The sequence below is a fragment of the Coregonus clupeaformis genome, unplaced genomic scaffold (genome assembly GCF_020615455.1).
Source record: "Coregonus clupeaformis isolate EN_2021a unplaced genomic scaffold, ASM2061545v1 scaf0972, whole genome shotgun sequence".
NCBI classification, from domain to species: Eukaryota; Metazoa; Chordata; class Actinopteri; order Salmoniformes; family Salmonidae; genus Coregonus; species Coregonus clupeaformis.
Window position 1 is genome coordinate 17,044 of NW_025534426.1, and position 17,043 is coordinate 34,086.

Here is a 17,043-nt window from a genome sequence, read left to right on the forward strand (position 1 = left end):
GACAGCCCTAACCGTCGCTCTTTCAGTAGAAGGGGCTTATCATCTGGGAAGGCTAACCAACATCATGATGCTGACGAGGCAGAGAAGAGTCTCTCCAGATCAGAACACCTCAAGAAACACCAGCAGAGACTTACAGGGAAGAAACCTCACTGCTGCTTTGACTGTGGAAAGAGTTTCACCTCTTCAACAAATCTTAATACACACAAGAGAATACACACAGGAGAGAAACCTTATAGCTGTGATCAGTGTGGGAAGAGATTCACTCAGTCAGGAAGCCTGGCTGAACACAAGAGAATACACACAGGGGAGAGACCTTATAGCTGTGATCAGTGTGGTAAGAGATTCACTCAGTCAGGACACCTGGTTGAACACCAGAGAACACACACAGGAGAGAAGCCTTTTGGTTGTGATCAGTGTGGGAAGAGATTCTCTCATTCAGGACACCTGGTTGAACACAAGAGAATACACACAGGAGAGAAACCTTACCACTGCTCAGACTGTGGAATGAGCTTAACCACTTCAAAAGGACTTCTAGAACACACGAGAGCACACACAGGAGAGAAGCCTTTTGGTTGTGATCAGTGTGGGAAGAGATTCACTCAGTCAGGAAGCCTGGCTTTACACAAGAGAATACACACGGGAGAGAAACCTTGTAGCTGTGATCAGTGTGGGAAGAGATTCACTCTGTCAGGAAGCCTGGCTGAACACAAGAGAATACACACAGGAGAGAAACCTTATAGTTGTGATCAGTGTGGGAAGAGATTCACTCAGTCAGGAAACCTGGCTGAACACCAGAGAACACACACAGGAGAGAAGCCTTTTGGTTGTGATCAGTGTGGGAAGAGATTCTCTCATTCAGGAAGCCTGGTTGAACACAAGAGAAAACACACAGGAGAGAAGCCTTATCACTGCTCTGACTGTGGAATGAGCTTAGCCACTTCACAAGGACTTCTACGACACATGAGAACACACACAGGAGAGAAGCCTTTTGGTTGTGATCAGTGTGGGAAGAGATTCACTCATTCAGGACACCTGGCTAGACACAAGAGAACACACACAGGAGAGAAGCCTTTTGGTTGTGATCAGTGTGGGAAGAGATTCACTCAGTCAGGACATCTGGCTGGACACAAGAGAAAACACCACACTGGTGGGTAACCTTTCCACTTTTGTTAGCTCAATCCAGTTAATGGTAGACTAGTGTACACACACCGGAGAGAAGCCCTACAGGGTGAGTTTTGCCACCTCAAGCGTTCTTAATGTGGCCTTCCTTAGTGTAATTTGATGTACTGTCAACAAGGGGTCCACCCTCTGATAACTTTAACTATCCATTATTTCCAGATTTGCATTAATTGCAATGTGAGTGAAATAGTCTGTGTTTGAATGGTGTGGGCGTACGTACCCCAACAACAGAATGGTGTGGGTGTTTCCCAACAACAGGATTGGTCAGCTCAGAGAAAGCAGGGTGGTAGCTCCTCCCCTCTCTCTGCAAGTCTATCGTTAGGGTTAAGGCAAGGGTCCGTTTAACATGTTGACTAGTTGGGATGTGGTCAGAAAAGTCCCTTAAGTCGCTGCCGTCCCACAGTCTGTTGACAGATGCTATGATACCAGGAGTTTACAGAAATGTTGGCAAGTCGATTTATTTGGTTTGCTTAGCGAGCAAGCTAGAGGGATCTGATAATTACAAGCATTCCATAAGTGTCAAAGGCTTTTATTGACAAGTACATTCAGTTTATGCAATGAGTTAATATTTGCAGTGTTGACCCTTCTATTTCAAGACCTCTGCAATGGCATGCTGTCAATTAACTTCTGGGCCACATCCTGACTGATGGCAGCCCATTCTTGCCTAATCAATGCTTGGAGTTTGTCAGAATTGGTGGGTTTTTGTTTGTCCACCCGCCTCTTGAGGATTGACCACAAGTTCTCAATGGGATTAAGGTCTGGGGAGTTTCCTGGCCCATGGACCCAACATTTCAATGTTTTGTTCCCCGAGCCACTTAGTTATCACTTTTGCCTTATGGCAAGGTGCTCCATCATGCTGGAAAAGGCATTTTTCATCACCAAACTGTTCTTGGATGGTTGGGAGAAGTTTCTCTCTGAGGATGTGTTGGTACCATTCTTTATTCATGGCTGTGTTCTTAGGCAAAATTGTGAGTGAGCCCACTCCCTTGGCTGAGAAGCAACCCCACACGAATGGTCTCAGGATGCTTTACTGTTGGCATGACACAGGACTGATGGTAGCGCTCACCTTGTCTTCATTGCAGGTAACCATGGTTAACAGAGGAAGAACAATGATTTCAAGCACCACCCTCCTTTTAAGCTTCCAGTCTGTTATTCTAACTCAATCAGCATGACAGGGTGATCTCCAGCCTTGTCCTCGTCAACACTCTCACCTGTGTTAACGAGAGAATCACTGACATGACGTCAGCTGGTCCTTTTGTGGCAGGGCTGAAATGCAGTGGATATGTTTTTGGGGGATTAACTTCATTTTCATGGCAAAATGGAATTAATTGCAATTCATCTGATCACTCTTCATAACAGTCTGGAGTATAAGCAAATTGGCATCATAAAAACTGAGGCAGCAGACTTTGTGAAAATTAATATTTGTGTCATTCTCAAAACCTTTGACCACGACTGTATATTAACAGCAGGGTTTTTACATGTCATATACATTTGAAGTCGGAATATTACATACACTTAGGTTGGAGTCATTAAAACTCGTTTTTCAACCACTCCACAAATGTCTTGTTAACAAACTATAGTTTTGGCAAGTCGGTTAGGACATCTACTTTGTGCTTGACAACAATTCTTTACAAACAGATTATTTCATTTATAATTCACTATATCACAATTCCAGTGGGTCAGAAGTTACATACACTTAGCTGACTGTGCCTTTAAACAGCTTGGAAAATTCCAGAAAATGATGTCATGGCTTTAGATGCTTCTGATAGGCTAATTGACATCATTTGAGTCAATTAGAGGTGTACCTGTGGATGTATTTCCAGGCCTACCTTCAAACTCAGTGCCTCTTTGCTTGACATCATGGGAAATTGAAAGGAAATCAGCCAAGACCTCAGAAAACAAATTGTAGACCTCCACAAGTCTGGTTCATCAATTTCCAAACACCTGAAGGTACCACGTTCCTCTGTAAAAACAATAGTACGCAAGTATAAACACCATGGGACCACGCAGCCGTCATACCGCGCAGGAAGGAGACGCGTTCTGTCTCCTAGAGATGAACGTACTTTGGTGCAAAAAGTGCAAATCAATCCCAGAAAAACAGCAAAGGACCTTGTTAAGATGCTGGAAGAAACAGGTACAAAAGTATCTACAGTGGGGGAAAAAAGTATTTAGTCAGCCACCAATTGTGCAAGTTCTCCCACTTAAAAAGATTAGAGAGGCCTGTAATTTTCATCATAGGTACACGTCAACTATGACAGACAAAATGAGGAAAAAAATCCAGAAAATCACATTTTAGGATTTTTAATGAATTTATTTGCAAATTATGGTGGAAAATAAGTATTTGGTCAATAACAAAAGTTTCTCAATACTTTGTTATATACCCTTTGTTGGCAATGACACAGGTCAAACGTTTTCTGTAAGTCTTCACAAGGTTTTCACACACTGTTGCTGGTATTTTGGCCCATTCCTCCATGCAGATCTCCTCTAGAGCAGTGATGTTTTGGGGCTGTCGCTGGGCAACACGGACTTTCAACTCCCTCCAAAGATTTTCTATGGGGTTGAGACTGGCTAGGCCACTCCAGGACCTTGAAATGCTTCTTACGAAGCCACTCCTTCGTTGCCTGGGCGGTGTGTTTGGGATCATTGTCATGCTGAAAGACCCAGCCACGTTTCATCTTCAATGCCCTTGCTGATGGAAGGAGGTTTTCACTCAAAATCTCACGATACATGGCCCCATTCATTCTTTCCTGTACACGGATCAGTCGTCCTGGTCCCTTTGCAGAAAAACAGCCCCAAAGCATGATGTTTCCACCCAAATGCTTCACAGTAGGTATGGTGTTCTTTGGATGCAACTCAGCATTATTTTTCCTCCAAACACGACGAGTTGAGTTCTTACCAAAAAGTTATATTTTGGTTTCATCTGACCATATGACATTCTCCCAATCCTCTTCTGGATCATCCAAATGCACTCTAGCAAACATCAGACGGGCCTGGACATGTACTGGCTTAAGCAGGGGGACACGTCTGGCACTGCAGGATTTGAGTCCCTGGCGGCATAGTGTGTTACTGATGGTAGGCTTTGTTACTTTGGTCCCAGCTCTCTGCAGGTCATTCACTAGGTCCCCCCGTGTGGTTCTGGGATTTTTGCTCACCGTTCTTGTGATCATTTTGACCCCACTGGGTGAGATCTTGCGTTGAGCCCCAGATCGAGGGAGATTATCAGTGGTCTTGTATGTCTTCCATTTCCTAATAATTGCTCCCACAGTTGATTTCTTCAAACCAAGCTGTTTACCTATTGCAGATTCAGTCTTCCAAGCCTGGTGCAGGTCTTTGACAGCTCTTTGGTCTTGGCCATAGTGGAGTTTGGAGTGTGACTGTTTGAGGTTGTGGACAGGTGTCTTTTATACTGATAACAAGTTCAAACAGGTGCCATTAATACAGGTAAAGAGTGGATGACAGAGGAGCCTCTTAAAGAAGAAGTTACAGGTCTGTGAGAGCCAGAAATCTTGCTTGTTTGTAGGTGACCAAATACTCGCTTGCAAGCCGAAGAACACCATCCCAACCGTTAAGCAAGGGGGTGACAGCATCATGCTGTGGGGGTGATTTGCTGCAGGAGGGACTGGTGCACTTCACAAAATAGATGGCTTCATGAGGAAGGAAAAGTATCAGTCAGGAAGTTAAAGCTTGGTCGCAAATAGGTCTTCCAAATGGACAATGACCCCAAGCATACATCCAAAGTTGTGGCAAAATGGCTTAAGGACAACTAAGTCAAGGTATTGGAGTGGCCATCACAAAGCCCTGACCTCAATCCTATAGAACATTTGTGGGCAGAACTGAAAAAGCGTGTTCGAGCAAGGAGGCCTACAAACCTGACTCAGTTACACCAGCTCTGTCAGGAGGAATGGGCCAAAATTCACCCAACTTATTGTGGGAAGCTTGTGGAAGTCTACCCGTAACGTTTGACCCAAGTTAAACAATTTAAAGGCAATGCTGCCAAATACTAATTGAGTGTATGTAAACTTCTGACCCACTGAGAATGTGATGAAAGAAATAAAATAATAAATGAATAATTTTCTCTACTATTATTCTGACATTTCACATTCTTAAAATAAAGTGGTGATCCTTACTGACCTAAGACAGGGAATTTTTACTAGGATTACATGTCAGGAATTGTGAAAAACTGAGTTTAAATGCATTTGGCTAAGGTGTATGTAAACTGCCGACTTCAACTGTATACGCTTCCCGAGTGCCACTAGAGATCCTAGTTAGAATCCAGGCTCTGTCGTAGCCGGCCGCGACTGGGAGACCCATGGGGCCCAGCCCAGCGTCGTCCAGGGTAGGGGAGGGAATGGCCGGTAGGGATGTAGCTCAGTTGATAGAGCATGGCGTTTGCAACGCCAGGGTTGTGGGTTTGATTCCCAACGGGGGCCAGTATGGAAAATAAATAATAATAATAATGTATGCACTCACTAACTGTAAGTCGCTCTGGATAAGAGCGTCTGCTATATGACTAAAAATAAAAAATGTAAAAATGTAATGTAAATGTTAGATGCTTGTTAAGAAAAAAAAAAATTAATTGGATTAAATGTCAGGAATTGTGAAAAACTTTAAATGCATTTGGCTAAGGTGTAGGTAAACTTCCGACTTCAACTGTATATGTTGTCAGTCAGCTAGTTTGTTAAGATAGCATTAGCGTAGTGCTAGGCTAGTTTTAAACACAACAAACATACAAACCAAAACATTGGCGCTATTTTGACCATTTTGTGTATATTAACAGCAGGGTTATAAACACACAGTCTGTGTGCTTACTAATCATATATATATGTTGTTATTCAGCTAGCTTGTTAAGATATCATAGCACTACGCTAATGCTTATTAACTAACTAGCCAACTAACGTCCACAACCAGAGGACTGTCACAGTGAAAGAGGAGAAGGAGGGTGAAGATGAGGAGGATGAGGATGGATATCTGATTAACAGCAGTGAGTTTTGTCTTGGGAGAGGCAGAAAGCTCTGATTAGAGAAAAGGCCTGCAGTGTCACTGGTCTTTTTAACTATCCCAAAGCCTAGGACCAAGAGGCATGGAGAGGCAGCCTTTAGTTACTATGCCTCCCAGCCTCTGGAATAGCCAGAGAACCTGAGGGGGAAGGAAACTGTGGCATTTTTTAAAAATAGATCTTAAAACACACCTTTTTAGTGGTGCTTTTCCTCAGGGTGCTTTTTAGTCGTGCAGTTTTTATTGTAATTCTTTAGTTTTTTATCCTCTTATATTTGTGTAGTAAATATTTAGTTTTGTTTTAATTGTTTTTATTAGTTTTTTTTCCTGTGAAGCACATTGTGTTCCATTCCATGTCTGAAATGTGCTGTATAAATAAAGCTTGATTTGATTCTCTATGGTGTTATTAGGTCCCTAATATTGAGTTAGGCCTATAAGGTAAGATGGACTGATATGATTGAAATCTCTATGATGTTATTGAATTGAAACAACAAGACACTCAACCCCGTGGATTATTGTACAACTAATAGCTGTTCTCTAACATGACGAATAACACACAACTAACGTTGCCAGAGAGATTCAACCACAAAGACCAGGGAAGTTTTCCAATGCCTCGCAAGGAAGGGCACCTATGGGTAGACGACATTGAATATTCCTTCATTCATTACACTTTGGATGGTGTATCAATATACCCAGCCTCTACAAAGATAGAGACATCCTTCCTAACTTAGTTGCCGGAGAGGAAGGAAACCATTCAGGGATTTCACAATGAGGCTAATGCTGACTTTTAAACAGTTACAGAGTTTAATGGCTGTGATAGGAGAAAACTGAGAATGGATCAACAACATTGTAGTTACTCCACAATACTAACCTAATTGACAGAGTGAAAAGAAGGAAGCCTGTACATAATAAAAATAATAATGCAAAAAATGCTTTTTGTCCTGAATACAAAATGTTATGTTAGGGGCAAATCCAATCGAACACATTACTGACTACCACTTTTCAAATGTTCAAGCTTAGTGGTGGCTGCGTCATGTTATGGGTATGCTTGTAATCATTAAGGACTGGTGAGTTTTTCAGGATAAAAATAAATGGAATGGTGCTAAGCACAGGCAAAATCCTAGAGGAAAACCTGGTTCAGTCTGCTTCCACCAGACTCTGGGAGATGCATTCACCTTTCAGCAGGACAATAACCTAAAACACAAGGCCAAATCTACGCTGGAGTTGCTTACCAAGAAGATAATGAATGTTCCTGAGTGGCCGAGTTACAATTTTGACTTAAATCTACTTGGAAATCTATGGCAAGACCTGAAAATGGTAGTCTAGCAGTGGAGGCTCCTCTGAGTAGGAAAGGGATGAGAAACATCCTCCTCAGTGAATTTCATAAAAATGGTAAAACATTGAAAAAGTCATCCTTTATAGATAAAACTATACTAAATATATTCACCTGTCACCAAATAATTGATTAAAAACACACTGTTTTGCAATGGTCTACAGTAGCCTCAACAGCACTCTGTACGATAGCACAACTCCCATCAAGCTAGCTGGCTAGTTTAGTTACTCAAACATGCTGCTCCAACAGAGTGATGCAATGTTAGCTAGCTGGCTAGTTTAGTTACTCAAACACCCGGCTCAAACAGAGGGATGCTATGTTATCTAGCTGGCTAGTTTAGTTACTCAAACACCCTGCTCAAACAGAGGGATGCTATATTAGCTAGCTGGCTAGTTTAGTTACTCAAACACCCTGCTCCAACAGAGGGATGCTATGTTAGCTAGCTGGCTAGTTTAGTTACTCAAACACCCGGCTCAAACAGAGGGATGCTATATTAGCTAGCTGGCTAGTTTAGTTACTGAAACACCCTGCTCCAACAGAGGGATGCTATGTTAGCTAGCTGGCTAGTTTATTTACTCAAACACCCAGCTCAAACATATAAACATATCTGAATTTGACCATTAGAAACTCTTGTTTGCAACTGTTGGACAAATTATTACACCCTAGATAAGCTATTTGCAGGCAAGAGTGTGCAAGGCGGTATTGAGTCACTGTCCGTATGTCACCTACGTTGTAAACTTTCATTCATAGACTAGGTTGTAGCAACCTCATGATGGGTATTGGGAAATGTTGAGTATCATGTAGTACCCTAAACCTATCGATGTTACATTGAACTGGGTGAATGGAATATGAATGACAGTCATTTATATTTACATTTTAGTCATTTAGCAGACGCTCTTATCCAGAGCGACTTACAGGAGCAATTAGGGTTAAGTGCCTTGCTCAAGGGCACATTTACGTCATTTAGCAGACGCTCTTATCCAGAGCGACTACAAATTGGTGCATTCACCCTATAGCCAGTGGGATAACCACTTTACAATTATACTTTCTTTTTTTTTTTTTTTTTTTTTTTGGGGGGTGGTAGAAGGATTACTTTATCCTTAAAGAGGTGGGGTTTCAAATGTCTCCGGAAGGTGGTGAGTGACTCCGCTGTCCTGGTCATCAGTCATCCAACATGCTGTAATAGAAATAAGGCCATGCTCATTAAAAAAGAAAATGGTCCTCCCTCATCTTAAACGGCATTTACGGCCACTGTTGTCTAGCAATGATCAACAACCAATTTGATGGAGCGTGAAGAAGTTGTAAAATAATAATGGGGAAATGTTGCACAATCCAGGTTTAGGAAGCTCTTAGAGACTTACCCAGAAAGACTCAACTGTAACCGCTTCTAAAAGGTGCTTCTATAAAGTATTGACTCGGGTGTGAATACGTACACTACCGGTCAACATATTTAGAACACCTAATCATTTAAGGGTTTTTCTTTAATTTGACTATTTTCTACATTGTAGACTAATAGTGAAGACATCAAAACTATGAAATAACACATATGGAATCATGTAGTAACCAAAAAAGTGTTAAACAAATCAAAATATGTTTTATATTTGAGATTCTTCAAATAGCCACCCTTTGCCTTGATGACAGCTTTGCACACTCTTGTCATTCTCTCAACCAGCTTCACCTGGAATGCTTTTCCAACAGTCTTGAAGGAGTTCCCACATATGATGAGCACTTGTTGGCTGCTTTTCCTTCACTCTGCGGTCCGACTCATCCCAAACCATCTTCAATTTGGTTGAGGTTGGGGGATTGTGGAGGCCTGGTTATCTGATGCAGCAGTTACATCACTTTCCTTGGTAAATTAGCCCTTACACAGCCTGGAAGTGGGTCATTGTCCTGTTGAAAAACAAATGATAGTCCAACTAAGTTCAAACCAGATGGGATGGTGTATTGCTGCAGAATGCTGTGGTAGCCATGCTGGTTAAGTGTGCCTTGAATTCTAAATAAATCACAGACAGTGTCACCAGCAAAGCACCCCCACACCATAACACCTCCTCCTCCATGCTTTACGGTGGGAAATACATATGCGGAGATCATCCGCCAAAGCCTATTCTCCCTCAGGAGACTGAAAATATTTGGCATGGGTCCTCAGATCCTCAAAAAAAGACACAGCGGCACAATCGAGAGCATACTGACTGGTTGCATCTCAGACTGTTATGGCAACTGCTTGGCCTCCGACCGCAAGGCACGACAGAGGGTAGTGCGTACGGCCCAGTACATCACTGGGGCCAAGCTTCCTGCCATCCAGGACCTCTATACCAGGTGGTGTCAGAGGAAGGCCCTCAAAATTGTCAAAGACTCCAGCCACCCTAGTCATAGACTGTTCTCTCTGCTACCGCACGGCAAGCGGTACCGGAGTGCCAAGTCTAGGTCCAAAATACTTCTCAACAGCTTCTACCCCCAAGCCATAAGACTCCTGAACAGCTAATCATGGCTACCCGGACTATTTACACTGCCCCCCCACCCCAGCTTTTTACGCTGCTGCTACTCTGTTAATTATTTATGCATAGTCACTTTAACTCTACCCACATGTACATATTACTTCAACTACCTCAACTAGCCGGTGCCCACGCACATTGACTCTGCACCTGTTCCCCCTGTATATAAAGCCTCCCTACTATTATTTTATTTTACTTCTGCTCTTTTACTTTTTTCTCAACACTTTTTTGTTATTTTATTTATTCTACTTTTTTTTAAATTAAATGCACTGTTGGTTTAGGGCTGTAAGTAAGCATTTCACTGTAATGTCTGCACCTGTTGTATTCGGTGCATTTGGCCAATAAGATTTGATTTGATTTGATGCGTTCACCCACACTGCGTCTCACACAGAAACAGCGGTTTGAACCAAAAATCTCCAATTTGGACTACAAACCAAAGGACAAATTTCCACTGGTCTAATGTCCATTGCTTGTGTTTCTTGGCCCAAGCAAGTCTCTTCTTCTTATTGGTGTCCTTTAGTAGTGGTTTCTTTGCAGCAGTTCGACCATGAAGGACTGATTCACACAGTCCCCTCTGAACAGTTGATGTTGAGGTGTGTCTGTGACTTGAACTCTGAAGCATTTATTTGGGCTGCAATTTCTGAGGCTGGTAACTCTAATGAACTTATCCTTTGCAGCAGAGGTAACTCTGGGTCTTCCATTCCTGTGGCGGTCCTCATGAGAGCCAGTTTCATCATAGAGCTTGATGGTTTTTGCGACTGCACTTTAAGAAACTTTCAAAGTTCTTGAAATTTTCCGGAGTGACTGATCTTCATGTCTTAAAGTAATGATGGACTGTCGTTTCTCTTTGCTTATGTGAGCTGTTCTTACCATAATATGGACTTGGTCTTTTACCAAATATGGCTATCTTCTGTGTACCCCCCCTTACCTTGTCACAACAAAACTGATTGAATCAAATGCATTAAGAAGGAAAGAAATTCCACAAATTAACTTTGAAGAAGGCACACCTGTTTATTGAAATGCATTCCAGGTGACTACCTCATGAAGCTGGTTGAGAGAATGTCAAGATTGTGCAAAGCTGTCATCAAGGCAAAGGGTGGCTATTTGAAGAATCACAAATATTTTTTAGACCCCAGGAAGAGTAGCTGCTGCCTTGGGAGAAGCTAATGGGGATCCCTAATGAATACAAATACTTTTTTGGTTACTACATGATCCCATTTGTGTTATTTCATAGTTTTGATGTCTTCACTATTATTTTACAATGTAGAGCATATTACAAATTAAGAAAAACCCTTGAATGAGTAGGTGTTCTAAAACTTTTGACCGGTAGTGTATGTAAATGAGATTTTTCTTTATTTAATTTAAATAGATTTATGCACAACAGCATTCTATCCAAGCTGGGAGAGAGCACGAGGAGGGTTCATGTCATGCAGGTTCAGGTAGCAGCTACAGGACAGTTGTATATTATTTTAAACATCAATTGGTAGCTGATTAGTATGCACGGAACATTTATTTTCAAATCTGCAATGTTTGAATGTCCAGTTTTAATTACTGAACAATAAATGACATTATTACCACCAGCCAGCAGGCTATAAAATTGCAGCATTACGACACCGTGTATAGATTTCGTGAAATGTTAGGCCCCGTGTAGCTCAGTTGGTAGAGCATGTCGTTTGCAACGCCAGGGTTGTGGGTTCGATTCCCACGGGGGCCAGTATGAAAAAATAAATAAAAATATGCACTCAGTAACTGTAAGTCGCTCTGGATAAGAGCGTCTGCTAAATTACTAAAATGTAAACATGAGAAAATGGCGACCAAATAGAGGCCTACCAATAAACCATTAGCTAAAGCAAAGCTTTACATTCTCTTGCACCACAGGAACACTATCATCAATTAATTAGGCATGAAGCCGCATAGACATGTCTCTATTTCAGCACGATGTACAGCGATCGGTTTGTGAGTGGATATCTGGCTGAAACATTCAATGTTATTTTATATATAGAGGCCCAAAGTCCAACCTTGCGGGGTCCAGAGAAACTGCGTTAACTTTAGAAAATGAGTTACTAAAAGCAGATGGCTTCCTACGACTGGAGTATTATTTGTATGTTGGCCGAATCCCAACGTTTCAGTTGAACGGAAGTGAAGGTGGAGTTACATGTTCTCTATTCTCCATTTTGTCTTTTGACTTTAGGCAGAGAGTCACATGTTGAAATATAATGTCTCGGTCCTCTACCTCCCTGATCTAAAAGGTCCGTAGACTACAGATAAACATTGTGTAACTGCCTCTGTCGCCAGTTTATTTCATGTATTAGCACTTTAGTTTATTTCATGTATTTGCACTTTTTATTATTTAATTTCTTCTGAATTGTATGTTTACAGCAAGACGGAACTAATTATTGGTTCCGCCCGAGTGTTGTCACCCGAGCGCCTTTAGCGACGCACCGAGGAAACTTTACCGCAAAAAGCGAATTATTTTTCCACTGTTATCGTGTTTAAGTGCATACTTACAAAGAAAGTATACAGAAGAAGATAAAGGACATTTAAAAGGATGTTTAGCACCTCTGTGTGATAAGCAGTGTCGTATCGAGTGAGTGGTGGCATTTATTGCTGATGAACAAAAGGAGTCTGCTCATACTGAACGTTGATCATAAGGTTTATTCAGACCACAAGCTTCAGCATGAGTAACAGACTCGCGAGGTCTGGAGAGCAGTGTCCTCCAATTCTAATGGCTGCTCTGCCCGCTCTTCTTCGTGTACCCCTATTTATAAACAATGCAACAAGATGGGCTCCCTCTTCTGGCCAATCACCAGTCTCCAACACACTTCCTGTCTATTGTATGTGACATTACACTAAACATTGCCTTTTGATACTAACATAACCAACATTCCATTTCTTCATGAAAAACATTTAACAAAGACATAATCTTAATACACTACAGCAGCAATGAGGTTTGTTGACTATTTATTTTGCTATGAGGGTGTTTGTGTTTACGTGCGTCATTTTTTGGTGTAAAATATACATAAAGTGTCTAGCTGTATGAGCTTGATTATAACGCCAGATGTGTGAGACATGCATATGGCATTATTTTGTTAATGTATTTTTTCTTTCTTTAAACCAGTTCTCACGGGTTGACCAGCATTAAAGCCCTGTATTCAAATCAAGACCTCTTGCCTCATGCCTGTCACTGGAGGAGCTACAATATTTATGCACAACAGTGTTCTATCCAAGCTGGGAGAGACACAACAAAATGTGGAATAAGTCGAGGGGTATGGATCCATTCTGAAGACACAGTAGCTATAGATAGTACACTGAATAATGAAACAATCCCTAGTAAGCTAATGTTTCGAGGGCGTGCTGACAGTATTATTTGGCATTAATAGACTGGTTTTAAGCACAACAGCATTCTATCCAAGCTGGGAGAGAGCACGAGGAGGGTTCATGTCATGCAGGTTCAGGTAGCAGCTACAGGACAGTGGTATATTATTTTAAAAATCAATTTGTAGCTGATTAGTATACATGGACAATTTATTTTAAAATCTGCAATGTTTGAATGTCCAGTTTTAATTACTGAACAAGTAATGGCATTATTGCCACCAGCCAGCAGTCTAAAGAAATTCCAGCATTATGACACCGTGTATAGATTTCGTGAAATGTTAGGCGCTGTGTTGCTCAGTTGGTAGAGCACGTCGTTTGCAACGGCAGGATTGTGGGTTCGATTCCCACGGGGGGCCAGTATGAAAAAAAATGATATATGCACTCACTAACTGTAACGCTCTGGATAAGAGCGTCTGCTAAATGACTAAAATGAGAAAATGACAACCAAATAGAGGCCTACCAATAAACCTTTATCCATTAGCTAAAGCAAAGCTTTACATGCTCTTGCACCACAGAAACACTATCATCGATTAATTAGGCACGCAGCCGCATGGACATGTCTCTATTTCAGCACGATGTACAGCGATCGGTTTGTGAGTGGATATCTGGCTGAAACATTCAATTTTATTTTAATATTAGGGAGAAGCCCAAAGTCCAGCCTTGCGGGGTCCAGAGAAACTGCGTTAACTTTAGAAAATGAGCTACTAAAAGCAGAAGGCTTCCTACGACTGGAGTATTATTTGAATGTTGGCCGAATCCCAACGTTTCAGTTGAACGGAAGTGAAGGCGGAGCCTGGCTCTTTTCTCTTGTGACTTTACGCTCCGTGCAGAGTAGAACACCAGACAACATGATTGAACAAAGGAGGAATGTTAAAATGATATCGGACGGTAACTTTTGAAAATGAGCTAAGCAGACTACTGCTGTATTATTATTTGTATGTTGGCGGAAGTCCTATTTTTCATTCGAACGGAAGTGAAGGTGGAGTTACATGTTCTCTATTCTCCATTTTGTCTTTAGGCAGAGAGTCGCATGTTGAAATATAACGTCTCGGTCCTCTACCTCCCTGATCTAAAAGGTCCGTAGACTAGAGATAAACATCTAGTTAACTTCGCCTGAACTCTGCAATCGACCATAAACACACGTTTCTACAATGAATCAGGTGAGTTTAGATTAATTTAATCATTTTTATAACGGGTCTTTGTGGCCTACTTCCTGCTTTTACACTGCGCGCATTTAATGGTCCTTGACTTTTGGAAAATCATTTGTGTAGTTTAGCTGGTTACTCGTAGCCAGGCCCGGCGGCAGGATGAACTCGGCAAGGGGGCATCAGAAATGACTAAGGGGGCACAACTATTTTCGCTTGCTGATAACACAGGATCGATAATAACCGATAGTACAATTACACACAATGTATTTGCAGCCATGCACGGCTGTCTTGCAGCAAGAATACAGGCTACTGCACCGCTTTACAAACATGGACAATCCATAAATAGCAAGTTATGACAACGCTACACAGCTACATGCACAATACCCAACAATCCAATGCAAAACAGTTGCTAATTACCGTAATAACACTTCCTCATGCCAATACAATGCATTTCCAATCGCGGAAAGCAAACAATAATGCACTACCAATGACTTATCGGTACAATGCAGCTAGTTGGAGCTTGCCAGTTGGCTGTAGGCTACTCCACTAGCAGCTCGCCAGTTGACTGTAGGCTACTCCACTAGCAGCTTGCCAGTTGGCTGTAGGCTACTCCACTAGCAACTTGCCAGTTGGCTGTAGGCTACTCCACTAGCAGCTTGCCAGTTGGCTGTAGGCTACTCCATTAGCAGCTTACCAGTTGGCTGTAGGCTACTCCACTAGCAGCTTGCCAGTTGGCTGTAGGCTACTCCACTAGCAGCTTGCTAAAAACTGTAAGCAAGCTAGCCTTTTAGCTTCCCACAGATTTAGATGTGGCTTAGTGTTGTAGGTTACGGTCTTGCTGAAAGGTGAGTTCCTCTCCCAGTGTCTGGTGTAAAGCAGACTGAAGCAGTCTTTCCTCTAGGAAATCCCGTTTCGTTTCATCCTGTAAAACTCCCCTGTCTTTGACGATGTCAAGCATTTCCTTACCATGATGCAGCCATCACCATGCTTGGAAATAAGGAGGCAGTTACTCAGTGATATTATGTTGGATTTTACCCAAACTTAAGGCTTTGCATTTAGGCCCAAAAAGTGTATTCATTTGCCCTGTTAATTTTTTTTAGCAGTATTACTTTAGTGCCTTGTTGCAAACAAGATCTGAAATATTTATATTCTCCTTTCACTCTGTCATTTAGGTCATTATTGTGGATTATTGTGAATAGTCACATGTACAGGGTTGCAGGTGGTCACTGTGGTCTAAGGCACTGCACTGCACAGCATCGTCCAGGGTAGGGGAGGGAATGGCCGGCAGGGATGTAGCTCAGTTGGTAGAGCATGACGTTTGCAACGGCAGGGTTGTGGGTTCGATTCCCATGGGGGGCCAGTATGAAAAACTAGTCACATGTACAGGGTTGCAGGTGGTCATTATTGTGAATAGTCACATGTACAGGGTTGCAGGTGGTCATTATTGGGGATTATTGTGAACATCTTTGATGTGTCTGGGTGGCTTAATACACCATACACAACATCATTATTAACAGAGGAAGGGTTAGTCATTCAAATAAATCATGTTACCCGCTATTAGTTTACAGTCCATATCACTTATTATGTGATTTCTTAACACCAACTTTACTGACTATTTTAGTTATTGTTTTGTATTTGTTTGTACACATTTGTAGAATTTTGTTTTTACTTTCACATTATTTTGTGTAGATGAATTACGAAAAATTATAATCAAACCTATTTCAATCCCACTTTTTAAAGCAACAACATGTGAAAAAAAGTTATAGTGGGTGTAGACTTTCCATAGGAACTGTATAGCCTAATAATATTTAGGAAGTTAATTTCCTTGGGAAGATAACTGCCTGTGCTTCTCCGTCCATTCATATATAGACTACTCTATTTAATTGAGACCAAACGCTCACCTGATCTGGCACGCCCAACTAGGAGAGGAGAGGTATGGCTGCTGAACTAGGACAGGAGAGGTATGGCTGCTGAACTAGGAGAGGAGAGGTATGGCTGCTGAACTAGGAGAGGAGAGGAGAGGTATGGCTGCTGAACGAGGAGAGGTATGGCTGCTGAACTAGGAGAGGAGAGGTATGGCTGCTGAACTAGGACAGGAGAGGAGAGGTATGGCTGCTGAACTAGGACAGGAGAGGAGAGGTATGGCTGCTGAACTAGGACAGGAGAGGAGAGGTATGGCTGCTGAACTAGGAGAGGAGAGGTATGGCTGCTGAACTAGGACAGGAGAGGTATGGCTGCTCAACTAGGACAGGAGAGGTATGGCTGCTGAACTAGGAGAGGAGAGGAGAGGTATGGCTGCTGAACTAGGAGAGGAGAGGTATGACTGCTGAACTAGGACAGGAGAGGTATGGCTGCTGAACTAGGACAGGAGAGGTATGGCTGCTGAACTAGGACAGGAGAGGTATGGCTGCTGAACTAGGAGAGGAGAGGTATGGCTGCTGAACTAGGAGAGGAGAGGTATGGCTGCTGAACTAGGAGAGGAGAGGTATGGCTAATGAACTAGGAGAGGAGAGGAGAGGCT